Source organism: Dama dama, chromosome 15 (assembly GCF_033118175.1).
Source record: "Dama dama isolate Ldn47 chromosome 15, ASM3311817v1, whole genome shotgun sequence".
In the NCBI taxonomy this organism is placed as follows: domain Eukaryota; kingdom Metazoa; phylum Chordata; class Mammalia; order Artiodactyla; family Cervidae; genus Dama; species Dama dama.
Window position 1 is genome coordinate 59,557,428 of NC_083695.1, and position 26,388 is coordinate 59,583,815.

Here is a 26,388-nt window from a genome sequence, read left to right on the forward strand (position 1 = left end):
TATTCCCATCTCTAAAAATTTTTCACAGTTTATTATGATCCACACAGTCAAAGGCTTTAGCATAATCAGTGAAGTGGAAGTAGATGTTTTTCTGGACTTCTCTTGCTTTTGCCTAGCTTGGAGAATTTTGAGCATTACTTTGCTAGCATGTGAAAAAGTGAAAGTGAAGTTGCTTATTCGTATCCGACTCTTTGCGACCCCACGGACTGTAGCCTACCAGGCTCCTCCGTCCATGGGATTTTCCAGGTAAAAGTACTGGAGTGGGTTGTCATTTCCTTCTCCAGGGGATCTTCTCAACCCAGGGATTGAACCCAGATCTCCTGCATCGCAGACAGACGCTTTACCATCTGAGCCACCAGGAAAGTACCTGCTGGCGTGTGAGATGAGTGCAATTGTACCGTAGTTTGAGCATTCTTTGGCATTGCCTTTCTTTGGGATGGAATGATAATTGACCTTTTCCAGTCCTGTGGCCACTGCTGAGTTTTCCAAATTTGCTGGCATATTGAGTGTAGCACTTTCACAGCATCATCTTTCAGGATTTGAAATAGCTCAACTGGAATTCCATCACCTCCACTAGCTTTGTTTGTAGTGATGCTTTTTAAGGCCCACTTGACTTCACATTCCAGGATGTCTGGCTCTAGGTGAGTGATCACATCATTGTGATTATCTGGGTCATTAAGATCTTTTTGTATAGTTCTTCTGTATATTCTTGCCACCTCTTCTTAATATCTTCTGCTTTTCTTAGGTCCATACCTTTCCTTTATTGAACCCATCTTTGCATGAAATATTCCCTCAGTATCTCTGATTTTCTTGAAGAGATCTCTAGTCTTTCCCTTTCTTGTTTTTCTCTATCTCTTTCCATTGATCACTTAGGAAGGCTTTCGTATGTCTCTTTGCTGTTGTTTGGAACTCTGCATTCAAATGGGTATATCTTTCCTTTTCTCCTTTGCGTTTAGCTTCTCTTCTTTTCTCTTCTATTTGTAAGGCCTCCTCAGACATCCATTTTGCCTTTTTGCATTTCTTTCTCTTGGGGGTGGTTTTGATCACTGCCTCCTGTACAGTGTTACGAACCTCTGTCCATAGTTCTTCAGGCACTCTGTCAGATCTAATCCTTTGAATCTACTTGTCACTTCCACTGTATAATCATAAGGGATTTGATTTAGGTCATACCTGAGTGGTCTAATGATTTCCCCTACTTTCTTCAGTTTAAGTCTGAATTTTGTAATAAGTAGTTCATTATCTGAGCCACAGTCAGCTCCTGGTCGTGTTTTTGCTGACTGTATAGAGCTTCTCCATCTTTGGCTGCAAAGAATATAATCAATCTGATTTCAGTATTGACCATCTGGTGATGTCCATGTGTAGAGTGTTGTTGGAAGAGAATGTTTGCTATGACCAGCACATTCTCTTGGCAAAAGTCTGTTAGCCTTTGCCCTGCTTCATTTTGTACTCCAAGGCCAAACTTCCCTTTTACTCCAGTTATCTCTTGACTTCCTACTTTTGCATCCCAGTCCCCTATGAAGAAAAGGACATCTTTTTTGTTTGTTTGTTTTATACATACAGACACACACATATACTATTGCAGACCTCACTGTTTAAGAGGTCTGTACTGGAGACCTCTTTTAAATAGGACTAAAGAACTATTTAAGAATAAGTTGCAGATATGACCCATCACTGCTCAGTACTTCAGTTTGTATTCCCTAAAAAGGAGATACAGTTACCATATTCAGTAAAAGTAACATTGATACAGTATCATTAGCTAATATGCAGACCTGTCTCAGTAATGCCCTTTTCAACAGTAATATCCATAAAAGAGCAAAAAGGAAGTCTCAATCCAGGAAAAAGTCTGGGATCACACATTCCATTTAGTTATCAAGCCCCTTTCATCTTTCTCAGTTCTTCTTTGTCTTTCATAACACTAACATTTTTGAAAAGTACCAGCCATTTGATTCGTAAAATGTCCCTCAATGTGGGCTTATTTTTATTTCTTTATATAAATTAGGGTCAGGTTATACATTTAGGGGGCAGGAATATCACATAAGTGCTAGTATGTCCTTCTGTGTGCACCACCTCAGCAGATACATATGTCAGGTGGTCCTGTTCCTGATGATGTTAAATTTGGTCACTTGATTAATGTAGTGTCCAATAGAGTTCTCCTCTGTAAAGGTGCCTTTTTCCTCTTGTAATTCATAAGTAATATGTGGAGGGATACTGCATCAGTGTGTAAATATCTTAGTGCCCCGACAAACGTTTACTTCATGGCTTTAGGATTCCTGGAGATTCTTGCCTGAATCCACTATAATTTTGGTGGTTGCAAAATGGTAATTTTCTAACTCTTTCATTCTTGAGATAGTTATAAAATGGCCTTCTTTTGGGCTTTCCTGCTGGCTCAATAGTAAAAAAAAAAAAAAAAAAAAAAAAAAAATCTGCCTGCCAATGCAGGAGAGGAAGGTTCGATCCCCAGGAAGATTCCGTGTGCCACAGAGTAACAAAGCCTGTGAGCCTCACTGTTGAGCCTGTGCCCTAGAGCCCAGGAGCCCTAGAGCCTGTGCTCTGCACCCGGAGAAGCCACCGCAGTGGGAAGCCCACACATTGCAAAGGTGGATCCCTGCTCTCTGCAGCAAAGGCCCCGCACAGCCAAAAAAAATACAGAAAATCATATTAAAAAATAAAAAAGAGTAAAATGGCCTTCTTTTTAAAGAAGAACTTCCTCTTACCCATTCATCTGTTTGTTATAAATTTAGATTCATGGCTTCTTTTCTTTAAATTCAGTGTGTTGTAATCCCCACTATCATTCATTCTGATGCTCAGCTCGTCTTAGACTTTGGCCTAACTATACTGATCCCTGGCATGTGCGGAGAAATGCCTAATCCCAGGAGTAAGAAATATTTTTCATCCAGTCACAGTGCTTCTGAAATTTTAATTGTGTCCCAATCACCTGAGGCCCCAGACTCTGCATTCCTCACAAGCTCCCTCATGGCACTGATGCTGACGGCTTCTGGGACTGTAAGCTGAAGGAGCAAAAGCGTAGGAATCTGTAGGCAGATCTGGAAGACTTAAAACTGTCTTGCTCTTCCTGTATTTCCATGAAAAATTCCCCTCATTAACATGAAAGAGACTGATCTTCTGAAGAGTACATGAGGTCTGCGAGGCAGGGAGAGAGGAGAGGAGAGAGTAACCCCTGTTACTTGATTCCCAGAAGTCAGGATGATGAGGAAAGTGCCGTTCCACCCACTCATCTTATTTGTGCATTTCCCTAGAAATCCTGCCACTTTAGGGTGCTGGCTTCAGCTGATTCTTGGGGACCATGGCAGTAGTGACAGCCTTAGTGGAGGGTGTCCCTGCTGGTGTTCTGTATGGAACAGATGGAACTTAGATAGGTAGTTTAAACTGTCCTCGTCCAAAAGTAAATGTTCTTTTTTTCTTTTCTTTTCTTTTTCCCTCTGTTGGAGTTATGAGCTTCTTGTCATTGGTAGATTTTAGTGGCTCTAAGTCAAATAATTTCCTTTTCCCATTAAAAGCTATTTCTTGACAGATGGTTGTCAGCACCTTGGCCATCTGCAGTTTGTGACCACTACATTCATAAAAATTCCAAATGTTTATGGTGCTTTGTACTGTTTAATCATCCTGTTTACTCTATTTACATTTTTATCAGCAAGTTTTTTTCCTGATGTCATTTCATTTACCCATCTGTCCTCTGACTTTTATATTTCCCCTTCTTCATCCTATTAAGAACTATTTTGGGGTGGGGGGGGGAGTTGCAAAAAAAAAAAAAGAATTGATGGGATCTTCCCTATGGAAGAGGTGAGCGTTACAAGCATGGGAATCCCTGTGTGGTGGTCTTAGAGGAACGTAACACATCAGAGGACATGTAGTCTTACCCACTGAAGGCTTGTGTCTTCCAGCATTCTTGTGGTGAAGTCATATCTCCACTCACCAATGTGATGGTGTTAAAAGGTGGCCCTTTGGGGCTTCCCGGTGGCTCCTACACTAAAGAATCTGCCTGTAATGTCGGAGACCTGGGTTTGATCCCTGGAGAAGGGAATGGCTACCCACTCCAGTATTCTTGCCTGGAGAATTCCATGAACAGAGGAGCCTGGCGGGCTACAGTCCATGGGGTCGCATTGAGTCAAACATGACTGAGCGACTAACGCACACACACACAAGGTTAGACAAAGTGCTGAGGGTGGATCCCTTATGAAAGTGAAAATGAAGTCGCTCAGTCGTGTCCATCTCTTTGCAACCCCATGGACTATAGCCTGCCAGGCTCCTCCGTCCATGGGATTTTTCCAGGCAAGAGTACTGGAGTGGGTTGCCATTTCCTTCTCCAGGGGATCTTCCCGGCCCAGGGATCAAACCTGGGTCTCCCATGTTGCAGGCAGACTTACCATCTGAGCCACCAGGGAAGCCTGGATCCCTCATGATTATGCCTTTGTAAGAATCATGTGAGCTTGCGTCCTCTGTCCGGCTCTTGGCATAAGTGAGATTACAGTGGTGCTGGGCCACCCACCAACTAGAGATGGCTGTGTTCTCACCAGCACCCAGGCATGGTGCCACCCTGACCTTGGACTTCCAACCTCCACAGCTGTGAGAAATAAGTTTCTGTCGTTTATAAGCGATCCATTTTATACTCTTTTGTTCTAGCAGCCTGAACTAAGATGCCTGCTGATGTCAAGTTATACTCATCTTAGTTTAGCCAGGTCCCAGTCAGCCCTGGGGGAGTGAGTGAGTGTGGAATCAGTGTGCACATGCCAGTTCATTTAAGGGAGTTCAGAAGATCTCCAAAATGAGTGTGCGTTTTTGTTTGTTGAATCTCTACCCTTTGTACCTTTTGCTGTTTCTCACAAGTAAGGAGACAGATGATGATAGTAGTAGACTTCAGAAAAGCTTGGGCACTTTCTGACCTATGAATGATTTAAGACTTCCTGTGTCCCAGGGCTCTCCCTTAGCTTCCATCCTTATCCCAGAAGGCTGGCCCTTACCTCCCTGCGGAGAGGTGCTTGGTCCTCTTCCCCTTATTGTAGAGTATCTACCTGCTGCTCCAGCAGGTAAGTGCCAGAAAGTGCCCTTTTTCTTATGATTCATCCCGTGGCCACAGCACTTGCTCATGTACTCCTTGAACTGCATGAAGTTCATAGGGATTTTTGTTCTCCCCCTCTGAGTAAGGTATGTATTACAAAAGGGTGTTTAATATAGCTACACTATATCTAAAAGCTAATCTGGCAGTCTCCTAGCAAGATACATCAGCAAGTTGTTGTTGTTTAGTCACCAAGTCGTGTCTGACTCTTTTGCTGCCCGGTAGACTGTAGCCCACCAGGCTCCTCTGTCCATAGAATTTTCCAGGCAAGAATACTGGAGTGGGTTGCCATTACCTTCTCCAGGAGATCTTCCTGATTGAGGGATCGAGTCTGCGTCTCCTGAATTGGCAGGCAGATTCTTCACTGCGGAGCCACATCAATGAGTAGATACCCTTCAAAGAGTGTTCTCTTTTAGAGGATGCCACCTGAAGATTTCTGCTATCAAGCTGTGTAATTGGCTTAGCCCAGTAAGAGATGATTGTCCCACAAAGGTGCCTCGTTGCCGTAGAAGCACAGGGCCAGCGGAGCCTGCGGTCTGTGCGGGCCACAGTGAGGGAGCTCAGGGCCATGGCTGTGGCTGGGTGCCAGGGCCCTGGGGAAAGCAGAAAGGCTGCCGCGCTGCCTCGTGCTAGACCCCTGGTACTGATGAGACCACACCTGCTCTCTGCATCTGGTCCCTCCCTTTCTCTCTCCTGTGAGTTGCTCTTGTTTTAAAAAAAAAAAAAAAAAAAATCACTGAAAGTCAGAAATGCTTCAGATTCTGACCCAGATCTCTGTGTATCTTTTTGACTTCTCAAAACTGTATTTGAATTCCAATGGTAGTCAGAGAGCAGGTTTTACCTCATTCAAATGTAAAAGAATAAATAGCTCATCCTGACATTGAAAAATTCTCAGACAGACGAGGTACTTCACACAAACCTCTGCCGGACCATGGCAGCATCCTTCAGAGTGCCTACAAAGAGTGTTTAAAGAGCAGGTCCACATGTAAATCCATGGCTGATTCATGTCAATGTATGACAAAAACCACTACAATATTGTAAAGTAATTAGCCTCCAACTAATAAAAATAAATGGAAAAAATAAAATAAAGAGCAGGTCCTATGAAGTGTTTGTTACGTAAATGAACCAGAGCCGAAAAGAATGGCAGCTGAGTGCATTTTATTTTCATTTGCCATCTTATCAGCCTTTTCAGAACATCATTTTGATTCCAACAAATTGGGATGCCAGTGCTGTGTTTGAACACTGCTCAAGTGTCAGTCCCTGGCTCTTTACACTCACATATGCATAGACTGATGATATCCAAACACAGACATGCCTGTTTAGTTGGTGTGATCAGCTGGGGAAATAGGTTGTCCAGTTGAGGAATACTCTGGATGTTATGTGCGCCTTTACTTTTACCCCAGAAGTCTTGAGATGATGTCCCCAGTGTTCATGACGGTCGGTGTGCTGCGTTCATTTTACCTACTGTATTCTGTGAGATTGTCATACATTCCGCCAGCAGGTATTGAGCATCTGCTCAGCTCACAGACATGTGCTGGGTCCTGTGTGTCCCTGCCTCCATTGTGCTTGTTGCCTGACCTGGTAGACCAGATGAACCCCAAACAGCAGCACTCACCCTGAACTCCTATGTATTCAGGTACACAGACCTCCAGCAGTTCTCAGAACAGAGACACTCAAAAGAGGTGGAAAGGCTGGTAAAAGGAATTGTTTGAGAAGATGTAGAATTGCAGTTGGCCTTCCTGGAGGGGGAGAAGGAGGAAATAGAGCATTCCATATGGTGGGCAGTGCTATAAATAAGCCAGGGTTAGGGGCTGGTTTTCACATTGTGTTTGTGGGATGGTGAGAAGTCCGCTCCAGCTGTGGAGGAGAGGCGCTGTGTTGGAGAGTGGAGCTAGGGTGATGAAACTTCTCTGGTTCTGGGCCCCAGACGCACTTATTATACAGAGCCGAGTGGTCTGGAAGGTTGCCCCGTAGCACAGGGGCTGTCCTAGAACTGCCCTGTGGGTTCCACACCTGCTTCCATCCATCTGTGCTGTGTGGTCCTGATCGTCATGCAAGCTGTGTGTGCCATGGCTTCACCTGTTCAACGAGGACCAGGAGTTTATTTATCTCACAGGGTTGCTGTTAAGAAAGAAGAGACTCATAAAGCACTTAGCATCGTGCTGAGTACTTGGCAGCCCTCATTACATCATTCGTTGTTGAGCAAGGAGATAAGTAGTGGCTTCAGAAAGCTGACTCGGGTTGAGTGACACTTGAGGAGGGTTCATGGAGTTGCCTTTTGCCTAGATGGAGTCTGAGATGGGATTTTAAAGGTGTTACCCGAATTCTAGCCTTTGCGTACAAGAAGGCATGTGAATGTATGGAGGATGACGTGTTAAGTGAGGCCATTCTGTTTTCACCCCCATCTCCATTCCACAGATTTTTAAGAAAGATCATGCTTGGCAGTCAGTCAGGAATGACTGGGTCAGAGTAAGTGGCAGTGTCCCGTAACAGCACAGGACACTCTTATGCTAGTCAGAGGAAATGAATTATTGGACCAGAAGTAACTGGAAGTTTACTCCCCCCACCCCTTCTTGGTTAATATTTTATACTGTGTATCCAGAGGCTGCTGTACTGACAGGGATGAGATAGAGAACTGAATAATCAAAATGGAAAGTAACTATGAATATCCTTACAAGAATTGTAGTGTCTAACTGCAGCAACTCATGCATGCTACTTCTGTTTGTTTTTATGCTTTGAGTGGGTGAGATCATGGAAGGCAGCTCCCTATATAATGTCAACAATTCTGTTTCATACATTTTCTTGAAGATTTTCTTTTAACTAAAAATTTTAGCTGAAAGTAAGCTGAATTCATTGATATGGTAGGAAGTTTGCTTTTTTTTTTTTTTTTTACTAAGCTTGATGTGGTTTGTCTTTGTAAAAATATGAAAAAAAAAAAAGTTGCACTTCAGTCCTGTCTTCGTGGTAGAAACTGTATGAAAAAACCTACAGCATGAACATTACACTTCATGAAGAAACAGCATCTTCAGAGTAGAACACTACAAAACACTCACATTCTTGTTTAGCACAATATTTTACCTCCTAAGTGTTGCTTGTCTGTTTTTTGATTCTAATTATTATAGATATTAGCATATGTGGTAAAGAGTGTTCTTATGTGCAATTCAAAGGGTTTACAAATGTAGTAGTTGTGGTATAGTGCTCCAAATATAATGCAAGACATTAACTGACACCACCAGTTGCAAATCAGTCTTGATGATATTTGTGTGTGATAAAACATGAGATAATCAGTTAAAAGTGAGCATGACTCTAATGTTTGAAGAAATACATCTCCTTAGTTCTTAGCCCATGCAATCCTTAAAATATACCATGCATATGCGTGAGTGCATATATCTATGTGATTTGTGCTTAGTCGCTCAGTCACGTCCAACTCTTTGCAACCCTATGGACTATAGCCCGCCAGGCTCCTCTGTCCATGGGATTATCCAGGCAGGAATACTGGAGTGGGTTGCCATGCCCTCCTCCAAGGGATCTTCCCAATCCAGGGATCCAACCCAGGTCTCCCACATTGCAGGAGAATTCTTTACTGTCTGAGCCACCAGGGGAGTCCACGTGTATGTATACATGTATGTTAATGTATATATGTATCAAGTAACCCCTGTAACTGTGTGGTTATTTGTAGTACAGATTAGTTCTATGCCAGATATTGTAAGTATTAATCTATGTCAGATTCCTTTGAACTGATCAAAAAGAATATCTCAAGTTAACAAGTACAATATAACTCAGTTTTAAAATAACCATTTTGGCTTATACACTTGGGAAATTGCATTAATAATAATATGAATGGGGATTCACTACCCTTCCCTTAGCTTTCTCTCAGCTCCATTCATATACCACATGTTTCTCCACACGTGTTAGCCTTTTGGTGAGTCCACTCATCTGTTTGTCTATCATGGCTGTCTGCAAATCAGTACTACTAGAAATACAGTATCCAGTTCAACTGGATTCTCAGTGCTGGGTTCTTTGTTTTAAAAATCCTTGTGTCTGTGCCTGAACAAATTCTCTCTCATTTCCTGTAGCCATCATCTTAAATGTGATCAGTGTCCTTAACTTCTTTAACCCAGTGGTAGCTGAGTTGTAATCCCCTGTGGTGGAAATATCCCTGGAGAGAATTTCCCCTCCCCTGAAACATGCCATTTAGGTGCCACTGCTCCAGTCTCTGCATCTGTCGTCACATGACTATCTTCTCTGTGCATCTGTGTCTTCACATGATGTTCTCCCTGTCTGTCTGTCTCCTTTTCTTATAAGGACACACTAGTCCTATTAAATTAAGAGCCCCACTATTCTAGTATGACCTCATTGTACTTGGTGATACCTTCAAAGACCTTTTCTGACTGGAAAATGTCAGTTTTCATTCCAATCCCAAAGAAAGGCAATGCCAAAGAATGTTCAAACTACCACACAATTGCACTCATCTCACACACTAGCAAAGTAATGCTCAAATTTCTCCAAGCGAGGCTTCAATAGTACATGAACTGTGAACTTCCAGATGCTCAAGCTGGATTAGAAAAGGCAGTGGAACCAGAGATCATGTTGCCAACATCCGTTGGATCATAGAAAAAGCAAGAGAGTTCCAGAAAAATATCTACTTCTGCTTTATTGACTATGGCAGAGCCTTTGACTGTGTGGATCACAACAAACTGTGGAAAATTCTTAAAGAGATGGGAATACCAGACCACCTGACCTGCCTCCTGAGAAATCTGTACACAGGTCAAGAAGCAACAGTTAGAACTGGACATGGAGCAACAGACTGGTTCCAAACTGGGAAAGGAGTATATCAAGGTTGTATATTGTCAATCTGCTAATTTAACATTTTCAGAATGCATCATGCAAAATGCCAGGTTGGATGAAGCACAAGCTGGAATCAAGATTCCTGGGAGAAATATCAACAACCTTACATACGCAGATAATGCCGCCCTTGTGGCAGAAAGCAAAGAACTAAAGAGCCTCTTGATGAAAATGAATGAGGAGAATGAAAACATTGGCTTAAAACTCAACATACAGAAGACTAAGACCATAGCATACGGTCCAATCACTTCATGGCAAATAGATGGGAAAACAACGGAAAACAGTGACAGACTTTATTTTCTTAGGCTCCACAATCACTGCATATGGTGACTGCAGCCTTGAAATTAAAAGACACTTGCTCCTTGGAAGAAAAGTTATGACAAACCTAGAAAACATATTAAAAAGCAGAGACATTACTTTGCTGACAGTTTCCTCTAGTCAAAGCTATGGTTTTTCCAGTAGTCATGTATGGATGTGAGAGTTGAACTATAAAGAAAGCTGAGCACCGAAGAATTGATGCTTTTGAACTGTGGTGTTGGAGGAGACTCTTGAGAGTCCTTTGGAACGCAAGGAGATGCAGCCAGTCCATCCTAAAGGAAATCAGTCCTGAATATTCATTGGAAGAACTGATGCTGAAGCTGAGACTCCAGTACTTTGGCCACCTGATGGGAAGAATTGACTCACTTGAAGAGACCCTGATGCTGGAAAAGATTGAAGGCAGGAGGAGAAGGGGACGACGAAGGATGAGATGGTTGGATGGCATCACCAACTTGATGGACATGAATTTGAGTAAGCTCCAGGAGTTGGTGATGAACATGGAAGCCTGGTATGCTGCCGTCCATGGGGTCACAAAGAGTTGGATATGACTGAGTAATTGAACTGAACTGAGTCGTATTAAATTAAGAGCCCCGATACTCTAGTATGACCTCATTGTACTTGGTGATACCTTCAAAGACCTTTTCTCCAAATAAGTCACATTCACAGAAAAATATAAAAGTTGAGAGTTTTATATTTTTATTTTTTATGTGTATTTTTTGGGGGCATACAATTCAACCCTTAGCAGGCATTTGGAAGAAATCTGTGCAGATATATAACATGTAATATTTAACCCTTAATGTGAAATATTTAAATAATGAGGTAAATGAGTACAGTATAAAAGTGAGAAATATTCACATTGTTGTTGAGTATGGATATTATAAATATCAACTTTTAAAGATTAAATTTTATTTATCCAGTTTTGTTAATGATTAGTGTTTATTGTTGGATACTTCTGAAGTGACCTAACTTATATAAAGACTTCATACAAGTATTCATGCCTGTGCTAATAAATTCAGTTTCTAATTACAGAAATTCTCTCTTTTGCCAGTAGAAGTGAGTACTTCACTTAAAACTTCAGACTTCACTGGTAAAGAGGGTTAAAGAGCAAATTGTTCAGGAACTCCACTGTAAAGGAAATGGTGATCTACTAATTTATAATCATCACGTTCCAATTAACTTCCTTGTCAGTATTTGTGGTGAGTACTATCCTCTGAAATTTTAAGAAGTGAAACACCATTGTAAGTTGTTCAAATCAAGAACAATTCTTGACAAAATTTAGCTTTTAAAAGCGTAAGCAAATACATGTAATTATGTCTCTTCTTTGGACTTTTTGCAGTGTTCTTAATTTGGTAAATTAAAATGCGAGCATTCACACGCTCTAATGTCAAAACCTCTCCTTTTGTAATTCTGCCGTGTAGGTAGTGAATGGTGCTCAGTCATGATGACTTACGTGAAAAATACTTTGCAACTCTTTCCCCCATTCACAGATCCTTCTTGATTTACGTGCAACACTCGTCCAAAAAGCTGCAGGGGGGTGAGTATCATCAGTACTTAGGCTGTGTAAATTTCTCTGTTTAGCATCTGTAGAAATGGAAGCATTTCTCCTCTCCTTAGGCTGTGAGGCCAGATCTAGTTCCCATAGACAGTATCCTGATTTCAAATGTGCTCTCTCTCGTTGCAGTTGTTGTCCTTCACAGGTCTGTGGAGATGGGAAGGTGAATACCCACCATCCTGTCATTCAGGGCTTCTTCTGAGACCAGGGTCCAGGCTACTGAGGCTGGAGATGACATGTACGCACACTCCAGCATGGCTTCCCCAGGTCAGGCCAGCTCGGAGCACTGTCCACCAGTATACAAGCAGGAAGCTTACCCCTCGAAGCCCTGTGTTCTCTCTTAGATCAGCACCCTAGACTCCCAGGTAGAATGGGGAAATCCTTTCTCTTTAAATGCCACCATGACTGTTTGGTGCTTTGAAGTCAGAGGTGAGGGATTAAGCCCTACTCTTTGGCAAATAGGAGAGAATGTTTTTGTTTAATATTCTTCTTCTCTTTGTTGGTAAACTTTCTCCATCATGACTAAGGAGAAACAGAAGATTATGCAAATCTTTACAAAGAAGAATAAAAGATTGTTTCTAACTCTCCTGGCTGTTTGATGATGATAACAGTGATAAGGATGACTCCCTTCTGGTAGTTTAGCCACTGTGTCCTACTCATTCCTGGAAAACAGAAGGCTGAAAGTTTGATTTAAGATGTTGCACTAAAACCATTTTGGTTTGAGACTGTCATCAAAAGCTTATTGAAACTGTAGAAGTTTTCAACCTTGGGATATAGAGAACTTTTTAATTACTATTATCTATGTGTGGAGGCTTGCGGACTACAGCCCATAGCGTTGCAAAAGAGTTGGACACAACGTAGTGACTAAACAACAACAGCAAAATGCATGTTCACAGAGAAATTCTTTGGGTCAGGAACTGGCAAACTGTAGCCCAAGGGCTACATCTGGCTAACTGCCTGTTTCTTAAATAAAGTTTTATCCATTTGTTTACATACTGTCTTTGGCAGCCTTTGCCCTGTATGGGCAGAGTTATGTGGTTGTGACAGAAATCACATGGCCCACAAGGCCTAAAATGTTCCCTCCTGACCCATTACAGATGCAGTTCGCTCTAGGTAATGCTCCCAAATTGTACAACCATTACTGAAGATCTTCAAGGCCCATTAGAGATGATATATCCCAAGTCTAAAGTGGTTTTATAGATGGGTCATGAAGTGAGCCATTGATTATGGCTCATGAAGTGAGTTGCCAAGGGTCTTACTGTTTGCCGGTGACTTCTTTTTCCTTTTTTAAAAAAGGAAGATTTTTCTTCCCAGAACTTTTAAAACATTGTGATAAAATAAGCATAATGCAAATTTTACCATTCAGTCTTTTTTAAGTATACAGTTCCATGGCATTAAGAACATTCATATTATTGTACTGCCATTACCACCGTCCATCTCTGAAGCTTTTTCCATCTTGGGATCCCAAACTGAAATTCTGTACCCATTAAATAACCTTTTGTTCCATTGCTGCCCATCCCCCCAGCCCCAAGCCTTAGGCAACCCCTGTTCTACTTTCTGTCTCTTTACATTTGACTACTTATCTTCTTGAACTCAAGAACAACTTATCACAGTCTCTGAGGCTGTTAAAGGGTTTATCACTGTGAAGTCCTTTGTGACTAGCTTATCCATAACTTTTTAACTGGAAGAACTATGCTTTACAGAAACTGGAAAATCCTAGCCTTTTTCCTGACTGATTCACTAGCGCTTGTCTTAGACCAAGGTAACCTGATCAACTTAATATCCGAGAGTATACCCAGGTCACTCTGTTGAAGTTTTACATGAAACTCTAGACTGCTGTGTACATCCTGTTTCTCGATTTCATCTTGATGAATAAGTTAAGCCATGATTTCCATATTTTACACATTTACCACTTAGAGAGTAATCTTTGAAATTCTTGCAGGAGGAGGAAGGGCACTGGGCAGGCAAGTTAGGTGACTAAATGTTACCTCCATGTGCATCCTAAAAGCAAATAAATCATGTGAAGGCATTTGTTTGAAGTATTTGTCATCAGGCCTTAAATTATGTTCCATGGTTCATTGTTTCATCCAGATAGGAAATTCTTAAAGTTAGTTCAGTGTTTGTTAGCTTACTATGTGCATTACTTATATCATCTCATTAATCCTCATAAAAACTCCTCAGAGATACATACTTCAATTATATTCATTTGAGTGGTGAGGAAACTGAGTCCAAAAACAGTTCTTTGCCCTAAAACATAGAGCTAGTATGAGATTGTGCCAGAATGTCAGCATAGGCAGTTGGTTGCGAAGTCAGAATTTATTTATCTGTTTGTATATTCCTTCATGCTTTCCCTCCATTCAACATGTTCAACAAATATTTAATGAGAGTCTGTTATGTTTTAGACTTTTTTTTTGGCCGCACAGCATGGCATGTGGGATCTTAACTCTGCCCAGGGATTGAACCATGCCCCTGGCAGTGGAAGCAAAGAATCTTAACCAACCTGGTCTAAGCACTGAACTGCCAGAGAAGTCCCATATTATGTTTTAGACTTGATTCAAGGGATACGGCAGTAATGATAAAGTCCTGGCCCTCATGGGGTTATGCTCTGTTAACTGTTTTCTATGTAGCCATCTTGTCTTCTCATTCATCATCTGATCAAAGATGCTTTGATACTGGTGCCTTTTTCAGCTTCTCATTTAGAAGGTATCAAAGGAAGGTTTGATAACTGGCAGGAGTTTTTCCGGTCATCTGGGAGAATTCCTTTCAACAGACAAACTAAGGACCCATTGAAGACAAATAGTGTCTCTCTCTTGTTGAACTATCAAGAACAACTTATCACAGCCTCTGAGACTGTTATAGGTTTATCACCCTGAAGGTCATGAGTTAAGAATGCCTATCTAATATTATAGCTAATCCACTCCCCGCTCACCCCACTTTAATTTAAGCCAGTTTTCTTTTAGCATTTCCACAAACCTGTCCAAAAATTAATCAGTATCTTAGCCATTAAGTCTTTGAGTAGTCGAATACAGTATGAAGACTAATTTTCCTTTTGTTTTCAAAGGGGTTTTTTTGTATTTGGTCCAAGATGGAATTGTGAAGTTCAAGCAAGAAGATTGTCTTTGGTTTTTTGACATCTTCCTCTTTCAGAGGGATTCCTTGGTGGCTCAGACGGTAAAGCGTCTGCCCGCAATGCGGGAGACCCAGGTTTGATCCCTGGGTCAGGAAGATCCCCTGGAGAAGGAAATGGCAAAACACTCTAGTACTCTTTTTTTTTTTTTCCAGTGGGTTTTGTCATACATTGATATGAATCAGCCATGGATTTACATGTATTCCCAATCCCGATCCCCGCTCCCACCTCCCTCTCCACCCGATTCCTCTGGGGCTTCCCAGTGCACCAGGCCCAAGCACTTGTCTCATGCATCCCACCTGGGCTGGTGATCTGTCTCACCATAGATAGTATACATGCTGTTCTTTTGAAATATCCCACTAGTACTCTTGCCTAGAAAATTCCATGGATGGAGGAGCCTGGTGGGCTACAGTCCATGGGGTCACAAAGAGTCAGACACGACTTCACTTTCACTTTCACTTTTCTTTCAGATCTGCTTTCCTACTTCTGCTGCTTCCCCGGCCTCCCAGCCAGCAGGGTGTTACAGTTTTATAGTTCAGTTCAGTTTAGTTGCTCAGTCGTGTCCGACTGTTTGCGACCCCATGGACTACAGCACGCCAGGCTTCCCTGTCCATCACCATCTCACAGAACTTGCTCAAACTCATGTCCATTGAGTTAGTGATGTCATCCAACCATCTCATCCTTCTACCTTCAATCTTTCCCAGCATCAGGGTCTTTTTCAGTGAATCAGTTCTTCACATCAGGTGGCCAAAGGAATCGAGCTTCAGCTTCAGCATCAGTCATTCCAATGAATATTCAGGATTGATTTCCTTTCGGATTGAATGGTATGATCTCCTTGCAGTCCAAGGGACTCTCAAGATTCTTCAACACCACAGTTACCCTGCTAAAGTGTTAGCTCTTAACCAGAGATTCATGCCCTTCCTGTGTGTTCTCCCTGCCTGCAGACTGAGAGTACTAATCCTCATTAACTGAGAACGAATAGCTGGAAATGGTTCACAAGGGCTTAATTATGACCCTGGCCTGGAATATTTGCCCTTTAATGGAAAACATTTTTTTGCTACGCCTTCATTCCAGAGGAGTGAATAAAGATTTAACATACCTGTTCTACAATGTTGAACTAACCCAAATTGCTAAGCATTTTTGTGGAACTAGTTTTCTTTGTACTACTTTGAATTGCTCAGTGAAATATTTAAGTTTCCCAATCTTGTTTTGAAAAATTGAGTGTGTTGAGTATTGAATTCAGAGGAGGGAGAGCTTTCTGACCATTGCATGCCTTAGTTTAGTCTGTGTGCTGGTTCTGTTGCCCCACCAGGAGTGTCTCATTCATTCTACAAACATTCTTGGGTACACTTGCTATCAGGACCTCTGTTGGGTGGGACAGAAATACTAGGTACTGTTCATCTGCTGGTGGTCCACAGAGTTCCTACTTAAACTTTACATTTTTGTAGTCCTTTACAGTTTACAATTTATAAAAAATTTTCTCACTTATTTAATCTTATATATGCTCACTATAACAATGCACAGGTATAAAGAAAATCTTCCCTATACGCCAGTGGTTAAGATAATATTAGTCCCAATTTTCATAGGAAGCAAGTAAAGCCAAGGGAAGTTAAGAGATTTGCCCTTACTAAAAAACCAGGCCCTCTGGGTGCAGTATCCTTTCTTTTAAACCACAGCTACCTATAAAGTTAGGACTTTTTCAATTCATGTGCTTACTTTTCTCTGGTGTGAATGTTCTGTCACTAAGTTTATATATTACATTTGCCCCAGTTGAATTTCATATCCTTTTTTTTTTCTTGATGGAATATTTTTCCCCTAATTTTTCCATCATAATTCCTAACTTTAGAATTACCTACATTCAGATTTGATGACATATTCTAAGTTTCTATATTTAGGTCCTTTGTCCATTTATGATCTTTGGAGATTTAATCTGAGCTTTCAGAGTAACAGTTGTGATTCTATACTGATGTTTTAAAATATGGTAGCCCTGATGATTGGAGTAAATCCAGTTTTCACATACAGTCTGTACCTATTCTAGTTCCATCCTCTGTTCTTCCAGTTGAAGTAGAACTTGCCACAGCCAACTGTTGACATCACAGTAAAGAAAATACAGCCAGTTTTATCTGCCTCTCAAGGGGAAAAAAGCAAATTTGGTTGGTTTGTCTCCTTAGCATAAAGCACTTTAAAATATTTATTTAGCTAACTGCACAGTCTTTAGCAGACTGATCTTATCTCTATTCCTAATGCTATTTATCTGTACTTACTTTTAGTATTTTGACTTAATTCTGTTTTTGTCTCTGGCTTTCTCATTTATTTTTAATATCCGTAGTTTTTGGTATTTTGCCTTACTATCACTGTCTTTGTAACTGGCGGAATCTTAAGCATGTAGGGCTAGTTTTTGACCACCCATAGTATTTTCTCTTTCAACTGGAGATTTTATCATTTGATTCTCTTTCATTTAACACTTTATTAATAAATCAGGTGTATTACTCTATAATTGTTTCTTGTGCATAAGTATCTCTCTCTACTCCTTGGTTTGACGTTAATTAGTAGTTCTGGAGGGCGGTGATTAACATATCCTTTGTAAGGATCCCTTCAAGAAGAAATCCCCCTCCCTACAAATACACAGTTTTTCAGTCAATATTTATTTGAATGATTACTGTTTGTCATCCACTGTGCTAGGGATGCACAGTCAAGTGACAGATCCACTGGGCTTACACTAGCAGGAGATTCAGACAAGTTAACCCGGTAATACAATTCAGTGTAGTGTGGGGCTTGAGAGAATAAGAATGAGTTGTGTTTTCTCTCTCTCTGTGGCTCAACTGGTAAAGAATCCACCTGCAGTGTGGGAGACCTGCACATACACAAACACACACACACACGAGTTGGGCAGATTTAGCAAGGGTGGGGAGGGGACTGAGATGGGATTGGGACAGGATTCTTATTTGAAAGAATAAAGCTCATCCCTCAGTCAGTTCAGTTCAGTCGCTCAGTCGTGTCCGACTCTCTGCGACCCCATGAGTCGCAGCACGCCAGGCCTCGCTGTCCATCACCAACTCCCGGAGTTTACTCAAACTCATGCCCATCGAGTCGGTGATGCCATCCAGCCATCTCATCCTCTGTCGTCCCCTTCCCCACCTGCCCCCAATCCCTCCCAGCATCAGGGTCTTTTCCAACGAGTCAGCTCTTCTCATGAGGTGGCCAAAGTGTTGGAGTTTCAGCTTCAGCATGAGTCCTTCCAATGAACACCCAGGACTGATCTCATTCAGGATGGACTGGTTGGATCTCCTTGCAATGCAAGGGACTCTCAAGAGTCTTCTCCAAGACCACAGTTCAAAAGCATCAATTTTTTGGTGCTCAGCTTTCTTCACAGTCCAACTTTCACATCCACTTACACGGCCACTGGAAAAACCACAGCCTTGACCAGACGGAACTCTGTTGGCAAAGTAAGGTCTCTGCTTTTTAATATGCTATCTAGGTTTGTCATAACTTTCCTTCCAAGGAGTAAGCATCTTTTAATTTCATGGCTGCAGTCACCATCTGCAGTGATTTTGGAGCCCCCCCAAAAAAATGTCTAACACTGTTTCCACTGTCTCCCCATCTATTTCCCATGAGGTGATGGGACCAGATGCCATGATCTTAGTTTTCTGAATGTTGAGCTTTAAGCCAACTTTTTCACTGTCCTCTTTCACTTTCATCAAGAGGCTTTTTAGTTCCTCTTCACTTGCTGCCATAAGGGTGGTATCATTTGCATATCTGAGGTTATTGGTATTTCTCCCGGCAATCTTGATTCCAGCTTGTGCTTCCTCCAGACCAGCGTTTCTCATGATGTACTCTGCACATAAGTTAAATAAGCAGGGTTACAATATACAGCCTTGACATACTCCTTTTCCTATTTGGAACCAGTCTGTTGTTCCATGCCCAGTTCTAACTGTTGCTTCCTGACCTGCATATAGGTTTCTCAAGAGGCAGGTCAGGTGGTCTGGTATTCCCATCTCCTTCAGAATTTTCCACAGTTTATTGTGATCCACACAGTCGAAGGCTTTGGCCTAGTCAGTAAAGCAGAAATAGATGTTTTTCTGGAACTCTCTTGCTTTTTCGATGATCCAGCGGATATTGGCAATTTGATCTCTGGTTCCTCTGCCTTTTCTAAAACCAGCTTGAACATCTGGAAGTTCTCGGTTCACGTATTGCTGAAGCCTGCCTTGGAGAATTTTGAGCGTTACTTTACTAGTGTGTGAGATGAGTGCAATTGTGTGGTAGTTTGAGCATTCTTTGGCATTGCCTTTCTTAGGGATTGGAATGAAAACTGACCTTTTCCAGTCCTGTGGCCTCTGCTGAGTTTTCCAAATTTGCTGGCATATTGAGTGTAGCACTTTCACAGCATCATCTTTCAGGATTTGAAATAGCTCAACTGGAATTCCATCACCTCCACTAGCTTTGTTTGTAGTGATGCTTTTTAAGGCCCACTTGACTTCACATTCCAGGATGTCTGGCTCTAGGTGAGTGATCACACCATTGTGATTATCTGGGTTGTGAAGATCTTTTTTGTACAGTTCTTCTGTGTGTTCTTGCCACCTCTTCTTAATATCTTCTGCTTCTGTTAGGTCCATACCATTTATGTCCTTTTTTTTTTTTTCCCATTTATTTTTATTAGTTGGAAGCTAATTACTTTACAGTATTGTAGTGGTTTTTTGGTCATACATTTATGACAAAATTGAGCCCATTTTTCATGAAATATTCCCTTGGTATCTCTAATTTTCTTGAAGAGCTCTCTAGTCTTTCCCATTCTGTTGTTTTCCTCTATTTCTTTGCATTGATCGCTGAGGAAGGCTTTCTTATCTCTCCTGGCTATTCTTTGGAACTCTTCTTTCAAATGGGAATAGCTTTCCTTTTCTCCTTTGCTTTTTGCTTCCCTTCTTTTCACAGCTATTTGTAAGGCCTCCTCAGACAACCATTTTGCCTTTTCGCATTTCTTTTCCATGGGGATGGTCTTGATCCCTGTCTCCTGTACAATGTCATGAACCTCCGTCCATAGTTGATCAGGCTGGCTGTCTATCAAATCTAGTCCCTTGAATCTACTTGTCACTTCCACTGTATAATCATAAGGGATTTGATTTAGGTCATACCTGAATGGTCTAGTGGTTATCCCTACTTTCTTCAGTTTAAGTCTGAATTTGGCAATAAGGAGTTCATGATCTGAGCCACAGTCAGCTCCTGGTCGTGTTTTTGCTGACTGTATAGAGCTTCTCCATCTTTGGCTGCAAAGAATATAATCAATCTGATTTTGGTGTTGACCATCTGGTGATGTCTATGTGTAGAGTCTTCTCTTGTGTTGTTGGAAGAGGGTGTTTGCTATGACCAGTGCGTTCTCTTGGCAAAACTCTATTAGCCTTTGTCCTGCTTCATTCTGTACTCTAAGGCCAAATGTGCCTGTTACTCCAGGTGTTTCTTGACTTCCTACTTTTGCATTCCAGTCCCCCATAATGAAAAGGACATTTTTTTTTTGGGGGGGGGGGTGTTAGTTCTAAAAGATCTTGTAGGTCTTCATAGAACCGTTCAACTTCAGCTTCTTCAGTGTTACAAGTTGGGGCATAGGCTTGGATTACTGTGATATTGAATGGTTTGCCTTGGAAATGAACAGAGATTATTCTGTCGTTTTTGAGGTTGCATCCAAGTACTGGATTTCGAACTCTTTTGTTGACTATGATGGCTACTCCATTTCTTCTAAGGGATTCCTGCCCACGGTAGTAGATATAATGGTCATCTGAGTTAAATTCACCCACCCCAGTCCATTTTAGTTCGCTGAGTCCTAGAATGTTGACATTCACTCTTGCCACCTCCTGTTTGACCACTCCAATTTGCCTTGATTCATGGACCTAACATTCCGGGTTCCTATGCAATATTGCTCTTTACAGCATCGGACCTTGCTTCTATCACCAGTCCCATCCACAACTGGGTATTGTTTTTGCTTTGGCTCCATCCCTTCATTCTTCCTGGAGTTATTTCTCCACTGATCTCCAGTAGCATATTGGGCACCTACTGACCTGGGGAGTTCCTCTTTCAGTATCCTATCATTTTGCCTTCTCAGACTGTTCATGGGGTTCTCAAGGCAAGAATACTGAAGTCGTTTGCCATTCCCTTCTCCAGTGGACCACATTCTGTCAGACCTAGCTAGAGGGTAAAAAGGTTCATTGTGGCTGCAGCATGAAGTTCAGTGTAGAGGCTGTAGAAGTAACAGGGTTATGGGATGGGCTTATTAGGTGTTTGGGTTTTATCTTAGGGAACAAGGGACTTTTTTTAAATCAGGGAGCAGCATGATCAAATTTTCCATTGGAAAGGGTCCTCTGCTGTGCTTCAGAGAATGGTTTGGCAGAGAAGAGCTGTAGGAAGACCACTTAAGAGTTCATTGAAGTAATGACGGGTAGACATGATGGTGATCTGAACCAGGGTAGGTTAAGTGGAAGGATTCAAGAGACGTTTAGCAGAGAGAGTCCTTGAGAGTTATTGATTACAAGGGAGGAGTAAATTAAGAGAAAAAGATAGATGGTGAAGGGTAATGAGAAGTCCTTCAGTTCTGTGTTCCCTCCCATTCCTCCGTCATTGATTTTAGGCAGTCATAGATTTTGAGCTGTAATATCCATGGCCATAAAATAAATACATTTAGGCCCAACAGGACACTTTAAATTTTAATATTTTCTAAAATCTCTGTGGGATGACTTATAGATTACAGAGGGTAGTTTTATGTCAGAGATATCCTATGTTCAAAGTTTAAATAGCATACTTAGGTATATAAAATAATTTACAATAATGGAAAAGTCATCTCACTGAATATTTCAGGGAAATAAAGATGTAACTTTATTTTTAAAATGTTATATGCTGTTAAACATCTGTTCACTGATGATATATTCATTAGGCAAGAAAGGAATGTGAACTTTTCAGTACAGAATTGCCCATCCATGGCCCAGCCTTAACTGAAATAAAAGTCTATACTTAAAAATATAAAGTAATGAAACCGTTTCTTAGGTATACAGATAGCCCCAGGTAGTTCCAAGGGTTGTCAGGAACCAAGTTGTTATTTGTGGTTTCCTGGAAGAATCTAGATCAGTGATCAAGTGAAACAAGTTATCGCTGTGTGATTTTGCTGCTTTGATGGGAAATCACCAGTGACCAGTTCACTCCTAAGTACACTGTATTCATTATTTCCCTTCTTCCTTTCATTTATAAAGTTTCTTTATTTCTTTTTTAAAAAGTTAACCTTTTTTTTTAACCTAACCCCTCTTAAATTCTTGGGTTTAAGAAGTTCTCTTAGGACGTGTAAATAACATGTGCCTTCGTTTTGATCTTGACCAAAATCAGCTCTGTGATGATGAATTTGCCACTTCTCAGGGTCTTGGCTTCTACATCTGTAAAGTGAGAAAGCTCAAATAGATCAGTGATAAGGGGACCTCAGCTATGATTCTCTTATCTGCCTTTTCTCTTTCTTGGTCCTGTATATTTATTTGTTCCCAGGCCTTTGTCTACTTGAACGTCCCTCTGGTTTTTGATATTTGTTATCAGAGCCTTACTGGGGCTTCTACGGTTTGTTGCAGTCCCCACAGTCAGAACCAAAGGACTCAGAGATGAGTTACTGGAAAGCAGTCCGAGGGGAGAAGCAACACAGCAGCTAGAAGTCTGTGTTTAAACCCTTAGAACTTATACATGAGTCAGGACACTTGCCCCTTCTTAACATTCCCTCTCGCCATTTCTTTTGTGGTTTTTTTTGACCCAACAAATGTTTGAGTTTTTGTTTTTGCTTTTTGTGTGTGTGTGTGCTTTTTTTTTTTTTCTCCTTTGAATGGGCAAGGTGGGGTGGTAGCTGAAGAGGGGAAAGGAGAAACTACTGAACATTTCACTGCAAACCACACTGCCTCAAGACACAAAGCACGGCTTTCCTTGCAAAGCTGTCATTCTCTTCCTGCTTCCAAGACCACCATTGCAGCTTTATTATGAAAGCCCTGCCTCCACGTCTGTCTCCAGGTCCTGCTCTGTAGCATATTTGTGACCCCGGTCTCCACTGCTGGTGTAAACCCTAATATCCAGCCACACATGCATTTCCTCAGGGAATGCCAGTTAACCCCACTTAGTGTGGATAGCGTCACCGACTCAATGGATATGAATTTGACAAATTCTGGGAGATAGCGGAGGACATGGGAACCTGGTGTGCTGCCCATGGGGTTGCAAAGAGTTGGACACGACTTAGTGACTCAACAACACCACACTGTTGATCACCAATCACACTTACACTCCCAGGACTTCATTAAGTGTTATTCCTTAAAAATACATTTACAATAGCTTCAGATGCAAATTAGGAAGATAGCAAGTCATAGTGTATATGTTGTAGTATTCAATATATACAATAGTATCTTCTATTTCTACTTTAAAAATACAATAAAAACAGGATGACTTTTCACATATCCATATGTTTAATTAGTTTTCAGGATGAGCTATCTGCAGAGTAGTCCTGCAGCTGTAAAGTCATTTTACAGGACGTATTTTTGTTGCTCATTGTGATTGCCAGGACTTACTGAAGTTGATCCCAGCTTGGAAATTGGCATGTATACTTTTCCAAAGTGGTTCTTCTGAGGACTATGAAAATGTGGTCACTGAAAACTGTTTCAGAAAATCTGTTGCTCTTGCAATATTAAAATGGTAATTTTTAAAGGTTACCTTCTTGCTACCTTAGTTTAGTTATAAATTGGATATTTTGTAAAAGCTGTCTTGTCACTTGGTGTATTTTTGACTTGAAATGTATCTTTGAACATTTGTATGCTGCTAGACGAGTGGTCATTGGGTTTATTGGTTTGTCACTAGAGCCATCTCCACTCTGGTAGATAGTAAGTAAGGTGACTTGATTGGAGGTAAAGGAAATACTCTGCATTATTTCCCCGCCCCCACGACTGTCAACTCCTTAGCCATCACTGCTTTCACTTCTCCAGAAGCAAAGATGATGTATGTTATGGAAGTACCTTTTCCTCTTTCTAACATGCAAGATTGGAAGTTGCCTTTGACAGATACCTTTGGGATGTTCTTTTGAACTTTTGTTTTACTGGTGGAGACAACACTGATTTGCCTGCTATTTTAGGATTACTGGATTGCAGTCTTCTAGGCAAGGAAGAACCAAGTCTAATTTATGTTTAGCAAAATAGTGGTTTTAGTAGAAATTTATAAGTTTGTGGAATGCAAAATATTAGGATTGAATGACTTTGAGAAATCCCTTAGAGTATGCTTTTGAATCAATTTTTTTTTTTTTTTTTTTTGCAATGAATGGCCTCTTGTAGTTCTCAAGTCCACTAGAAAGAGAACTGGGTGTTTTTGTTTGGAACCTTGCAAACAAAACTCTTTACCTTTCCAGTTAGATCCCCACCCCTAGGGTTCTCCGGCTTGCTTACAGTTGTTAAGTGATCCTGATCTACACCCACCCCGCCCCAAGTACCAAGTTCGTTGCGTGCTAAGTCGTTTCAGCTGTGTCCCACTCTTTGCGACCCCATGGACTGTAGCCCACCAGGCTCCTCTAAATACTGAAATGGGTTGCCCTGCCCTCCTCCAGGGGCTCTTCCCTGACCCAGGGATCGAATCCACATCTCTCCTGTCTCCTGCATTGGCAGGCGGGTTCGTCACCACTAACGCCACCTGAGAAGTCCACCAAGTTCCTTAGTGGTTCTTAAATAAGGTGCAAATCAATAGGTCTTGGTCCCCACCGTGGCCTGCATGGGGCTGATTTGGGAAAGACTGAGTAGACAGTTTCTCGCAGGGTGACTCATTCTCAGCACTGACCATTGCTTGTAAACCCGCCAGGGAAAATATGCCAGACACTGTTATGATGAAAACAACTGGGAGGGGCTGTTGGTGAGGAGAACAGATAGAATTTGCTCAAAGCTACCGGGAACCTGGGCGGGCGGGGCGGCCGCGGCACCTGCAAGGAGCGGGGCCTGCGGGCGTGGCCTGCGGGGGCGGGGCGGGGGCGGGGCCGGCCGGCGGCGCCGGCGGTTAGAAGGGGGTGGAGTTGCCCTTGGAGGCAGCACCGGCCCTGGGCCCGGAGGCCCGCCGCGCCCTATCGGGCCCGAGCCGAGTGGCCCCGCGGAGCCGGCGCGCTCCCGCCTGCAGGGGGAGGGCGGACGGGGCGCGGGGACCGGCCAGGCCGCGGCGGGCGCTGTTTCTCTTTCACTTTCCTTCTCTCTGAGGCCGGCGCGCTGGAGGCAAGGAGCGGCGGCGGCCGCGGGGTAGGTACCCGGCGGGCTGGAGAGCGGTTGAAGGGCCGGAACTCCGGCCGCCCCCGCGCTGCACGCCCAAGTTTCCGCAGAGAGCTGGAGCGGCACCCCCAGGCACCTGCCGCGGCCGACCCCTCCTGGAGCCGGGGGAGCCCCTCGGGAACGGGGGTGGGGGTGGCCAGCCCGAGTCTGGGAGCTTCGAGGTCGCGCGGTGCGCTCGGGGGGCGGAGAGGGCGGCGAGCGCCAGACCCGGAGAGAGGCGGCGCGTCCTCCTCTGCGCAGCCCCGGCCCGGCCCGAGCGGCGCGTCCGCCGAGCCCGGGCCCGCGCACCTGCCAGGCGGGCGGGGCGACTCATGCTCGGACCGCCCAGGGCAGTGGCTACCGGGTTCTGCAGAGGACGCGGAAAAGTTCTCTCCTGCCCCTGCCGGGTTCCTGCCCGCGCTGGCTTCCTTTAACCGCCGTGGTGACAGGGTTCTATGGCTTACGATCCTAAAAGCCTCCCTCGGTCGGGACTGTGCATGTCCTCTTTCAGGGGACTTTCTCAGACTTTGGAGTTTCGTGGCAAACCTGTGAGAAAGGCAGGGCGGTGTGTAGAGGAGGAAGCCGAGACCCAGGCGCGGTTATTTAGTGACTTACTGAAGACCATTGAGAAGATCCGATGATTACTTGCAGAACCTATTCTGTGCACATACTCAGTGGTACAGTGTCTGTCGATGGAAGGATGGGGCTATGTCTTTTACCTCTTTCGTTGCTTTATACAGAAAAAGAGACACAGATGTACAGAACAGACTTTTGGACTCTGTGGGAGAAGGCAAGGGTGGGATGTTTCGAGAGAACATCATCGAAACATGTATACTATCAAGGGTGAAACAGATCACCAGCCCAGGTTGGATGCTTGAGACAAGTGCTCGTGGCTGGTGCACTGGGAAGACCCAGAGGGATCGGGTGGAGAGGGAGGTGGGAGGGGGGATCGGGATGGGGAACACATGTAAATCCACGGCTGGTTCATGTCAATGTATGGCAAAAACCACTACAATATTGTCAAATAATTAGCTTCCAACTAATAAAAATGAAAAAAAAAAAAAACTTTTTAAAGTAACCATGTGGAAGAGCCATGCTAGACATTTCTGGAGGGAAAAAATTTTTAAAGATGTTAATGATGTTCAGTTTTTATATTGTGTAGCTATATGTATATTGTCTCATTTCATCGTCCTTGCTGGAG

The 26,388-nt window shown here is 42.6% G+C and overlaps 1 protein-coding gene across 5 annotated transcripts in view; it reads left to right on the forward strand.

The window, feature by feature from the left end:
* PCGF5 (polycomb group ring finger 5) overlaps positions 1-26,388 on the forward strand; it is a 118,568-nt gene that overhangs the window by 38,492 nt on the left and 53,688 nt on the right. The window contains exon 1 of one of the 5 annotated variants that reach the window (XM_061162167.1): positions 25,043-25,178. The exons of 1 other annotated variant lie outside the window; for it this stretch is intronic. The gene's annotated coding sequence lies outside the window, so the exon portion shown is untranslated. Of the gene's footprint in view, positions 1-25,042; positions 25,179-26,388 lie in introns of those variants that run through there. 3 more of the 5 variants (XM_061162169.1, XM_061162171.1, XM_061162166.1) reach the window with 3 other exon arrangements.